Source organism: Podarcis cretensis (genome assembly GCF_951804945.1).
Source record: "Podarcis cretensis genome assembly, chromosome: 16".
NCBI lineage: Eukaryota > Metazoa > Chordata > Lepidosauria > Squamata > Lacertidae > Podarcis > Podarcis cretensis.
Window position 1 is genome coordinate 44533617 of NC_137186.1, and position 5010 is coordinate 44538626.

General features: G+C 40.5%; 1 long non-coding RNA gene across 1 annotated transcript; it reads left to right on the forward strand.

The window, feature by feature from the left end:
- The first annotated feature begins 563 nt into the window (after positions 1 to 563).
- Positions 564 to 4791, forward strand: LOC307204641. Its single transcript, XR_013833772.1, has 3 exons — positions 564 to 704; positions 1702 to 1833; positions 4656 to 4791. It is a non-coding gene; the product is annotated as an uncharacterized lncRNA (long non-coding RNA).
- The last annotated feature ends 219 nt before the right edge of the window (positions 4792 to 5010 follow it).

Consider the following 5010-nt stretch of genomic DNA (forward strand, 5'->3'; position numbering starts at 1 on the left):
AAACCATGCGAATTGAAATAAAGCTTATTCGTCGTCTTTCTAGGCATATGGAAGCAAAAAGACGGTTTTATGTTATTTTGGCCTCATTACACACACTGCGATTTCTGGGTTAATGTGCATTAACACCTAAGAACACGACGAAATAAGCGAAATCCAAGATTCTTCTTTCTATGTAGCTGGAACGCAAAACAACCTGTTTGGGTTTGTTTAGTTTCATTACACTTCGCTTTGCTATTTGTGGGTGGAAAGAACATGGAAAGAACAAACTTTTTCGTCCGCTTTCTATTGAGATGGAACCAAAACACCTATGCTAGATTACGGTTTACACCACTCAGTGGGTGCCTTAGCACCTCCGGAAAGTTTCAGGAGGGTTCATGCCTCATTTTCTCCCTCCTCACTGCCTGAACTACTTCACCAGCCCCAGAGGGACTGCAGAGAACAACCACCATGAAATGAGGGCATAGCCAGAAACTGTACTGACCACTCCGCTCAGCTAGGCTTCAATAGCAGAAGCAAAGGGTTGAATAGCTTGAAACCACACAATTGTTCTGTCTTTTAGAATATTTCCTCCAATGTGCTTGAGGAGTCTGCTGTTTCTGATGATGTTCTGTCTCCAGATGAAGATGGGAGTGTGCTCTGGCAGGTATTTCTCAGAGAATGGTTTGGTGGGACTGCTGGAACAAGCTGCAGAGCTTTTTAACACTGTTATATTCTAAGGCAGAGCTTTCCAAACTGTGGAACATGTTAGTGTGTTGGCTGCTGTGTGTAAGTGTGTCATATAAACACTGTGAAATTGAACATCTGGCACGCTTCCACTGCGTCTCAGTGCTTCTCCCGGCTTCTACCAGAGTATAGCGATCAGCGGTGTAACCTGTATGGAGGAATCTCAGGCATACAGAATAACACTCCGTACGCAGCTTCTTTCTAATCTAAGAAGCTTTATTTGCAGCGGCATAATCAGCAGTCCAGGAAAGCGAGAAGACATGCTGTCTCTCCCCTCTAGCAAAACAGAAAGTAAAACAAGCAGAAACCCGTGCACCCTGAGGGACAGGACGTCACTCCATGAGCTGTTAACCCTGTAAGCTCTGGTTCTCCTCACACACTCCCCACTAGTTCTTTTTTTCTTTAAAAATGTTTAGGGGTACTCTCATTTTGACTCAAGAAAATCACCATTTTATAGTTCAAATCGGGGAAAATAAATACAGTAAATGGACAAAAGTACAAAGATTCCTAAAATGTTTAGGGATCTGTGTGTCCCCCAGAAAAAATCTGGAAAGGGATTAGTTTAACCTCTGGTTTGCTAGTAAAACTGAATTACCTTGTCACAAAATGTTTCATGTCTAAATAATGTGTCACCAGCATGAAAAGTTTGGAAAGCTATGCTCTAGGGCCATGCTTGTGTCAGGATTTGAGAGGACTTTTATTCATTTATTTAGCCACTTTTACCTTGCCTTCCTCTTATTGTTTGAGCTGGCTGACAAAACTATAACAGAGTGCATGTGTGGCAGCAACTGACAGCCTGCTTCTTTGTTTGCAAGGATAAACATGAATCTGGAACTCCCATGGGGTTAAAAGGTGCAACAATGGTAGAAAAATAGTAGGTGTGAAAAGGGTTAAGCAATCCCTGTCAGCTTGTTGTTGAAAATCGGTCTATGTCATCAGAGACTTGACACCGGTTTTAATTTTATATCTTCATGCAAGGGAGGACTGTGTGAAACTCTGAATGAGGTCTACAAGATTGTCACCCCCATCTTAGAAGCACATCGAGATTTCAGGAAACTTTCTTCCACTCACAGTAAACTTCAGAAAGCCTTTGAGAGCATCATAAATAAGGTATGTTAGCTGCAGCATTTGTTGATCATGAATATAAGACAATCTGTAGTACAAAACTGCCCTGTTTCTCTTCTTAACTATTATTAATGTCAATTTGCACTTCATGGTGTAACTCAGATACTGCCTATATTTTAAAGTCTTGCATCAGTATAGTATAGTATAGTATAGTATAGTATAGTATAGTATAGTATAGTATAGTATTGCTAGCTATCTTTGAAGGAGCTCCACAAGCACAGAGGACTCTCTTGCTGACTAAAAGGACACATGGACCGATTGTTTTTACTCCAGTTAAATACTAAATTATTCATTTTTGGTTTTTCCATCAACAATATCCTAACCCAAGGATATTTAACGTCAAAACCACTTAGCCCAAGCTGATTGTCCCACACTCAGGACAAACAGATTGGCTCCAGTACTTACCAAATATTTGACAAATTTGACCATCCCTAAATTTAGAAAGTCAGAGAAATACTATTTAAATTACCTCTTCTCTGACTGGAATTCGTATGTTACTAGAAATGTAGCTAGATTTTGTGTAATAGTCATAAGTCACAGAAAGCAAACGATTACACAGCTGCATAAATTGCTATATGGTTCTCAGTTAAATCTCTTATTCCTTTAAACTTTTATGATGTTGTATTTGTCTGGACACATATTTCAAGTACATTAGTATATTGATTGTTAAATCACATATTGATCGTTTTTATTGCTTATGTAGAGAATTATGCAGAAATTCTGGTTTAATATGCTGTCTGTTTGCCATAATAAACATTGACTGATTGATTGATTGATTGATTGATTGATCAACTGAATCAATCTCTTGTAACTGTGTTAAAAGGTAAAGGTACCCCTGCCCGTACGGGCCAGTCTTGACAGACTGGGGTTGTGCGCCCATCTCACTTAAGAGGCCAGGGGCCAGCGCTGTCCGGAGACACTTCCCGGTCACGTGGCCAGCGTGACATCGCTGCTCTGGCGAGCCAGAGCCGCACACGGAAACGCCGTTTACCTTCCCGCTGGTAAGCGGTCCCTATTTATCTACTTGCACCCGGAGGTGCTTTCGAACTGCTAGGTTGGCAGGCGCTGGGACCGAGCAGCGGGAGCGCACCCCGCCGCAGGGATTCGAACCACCGACCTTTCGATCGGCAAGCCCTAGGCGCTGAGGCTTTAACCCACAGCGCCACCTGCGTCCCATTGTAACTGTGTTACAAAGCCAGAAATTAAATTAGCAACAGCAATATGCTATATTGGATGAGTAACATTTTGCCTTTTCACTGAGCAAGTCATGTTTAACATTAACTCCCCTTAGAATATATGCTTTCCTATTCTTCAGTCAGTTATGCATATTGAAGTCCCCTTGGTTGTAATGGGATTTATGTGCAATGAAATTGAACACAGCATAAACTGCCTTATCTCATGTCAGACCATTGATCCATCTAGCTCAGTATCATTGACGGTCACTGATAGTGGCTTTCCAAGGTTTCAGGCAGGAGTCCTACCCTATATACAAACCCCAAGGATTGAACCTGCACCATTTGCAAATAAAGTGTGCACTCTACCACAAAGCTGCAGTCCTTCCCACAAAATTTGAGACATAATCATAGCCTAGTGCTTTTATGACTCTTCAAACCACCTTTTGTTATGATGCCTATTTCTCAGTCCCTGTGTAGAGATATTCCATATGGTGACAAACTCAACTGTAAGGCTACTGTGAACAAATAACCAGCTCTCCCCATGATTGAAGCTATGAAGCAGGACATGCTTCATGACACTCATGTAGTAAGTGGTAATCTGTTTCACCTATATATAGTCAACTGGCACAATCCTAGATTACACAAGATCAGAATCTTCCAGAAATGGTGGCTTTGCACATGCATCAGAGAATACAAAAGAGAATGGGAGTGCAACATTCACATAGCTTCACTAAATCAGTCCATGTGTGCAAATAAGCCTTTTTGACAGCAACAAAGTGTCTTCTGTGCTTGTGAAGCTCCTTCAAAGATAGCTAACAATTCAATGCAAGATTTTAAATTATAGGCAGTATCTGAGTGCAAATGGACATTAATAGTTAAGAAGAGAAACAGGGCAACCCTTATTGCCTGGCAATTGCCTTATTATGTCTGACAATGTTTTTATTTTAGGAGAATGGTCAAAGCACACTGGGAGGTTCTTATCTGCAAGCTCAATTTAAATCAAACAGGACGAGTGCTATGGGGCTAGTATAGGAGGGCAAGCCAGTGGGTTCTGCCCAAGTCTTATTTGTTCTGCTGATTACAGATAGGTAGCCGTGTTGGTCTGCCATAGTCAAAACAAAATAAAAAAATTCCTTCCAGTAGCACCTTAAAGACCAACTATGTTAGTTCTTGGTATGAGCTTTCGTGTGCATGCACACTTCTTCAGATACAGTGAAACAGAAGTCACCAGACCCTTCTATATAGAGAGAAGGTCGGGAGGGGTATTACTCAGAAGGGTGGTGGGATTGGGTGATTGCAGATAGCTGTGATGAGCCTGTTGACGACTCTTAACACTGATGCTGATGTCTTCCTTCATCTTCTCTTCTTCTATTCGTCTACTTAGACAAATAGTGTTTGTTGCTCTTGAGATGTAGAAAAGCTTTTTCAAGTTTGCTTAAATCTTTAATTTACAGACCATATCTCTTTCTCTTGGTTTATTTTAATTATGCTTAGTTCTACTAAGATACGGCTGCTTTGTAGAATAACAAACACAAATGTATAAATTACCATAAAAATTAATTTCATCACTGCACAAAAATAGAAAGCTATGAAAAGAAATTGAAATTTAGTGACTTCATATTCATCAAACAGGGTCAGAAGAGAATGTTTGGCACTTACTTTCGTGTTGGCTTCTATGGAGCCATATTTGGAGATTTAGATGAACAGGAATTTGTTTACAAGGAGCCTGCCATTACCAAACTTCCTGAGATTTCTCATAGACTGGAGGTAAGTGGTTATACTTCTGTAAACGTTAGGACATCATGGCAAAAGGATAGCATTCAAAGAGGAATACCATGTATACCTAAAATGACAGGGAATGAAAGAGATAATGCAGATAAACACTCCACAATTCACTTCTCTAGTTAACCTTCAGAGCCTGGTAGTTTGCAAAAAAAAAAAAGCCCTTCCAAATGGGAAATAATCCAGCACTATAATTTCCAGTGCT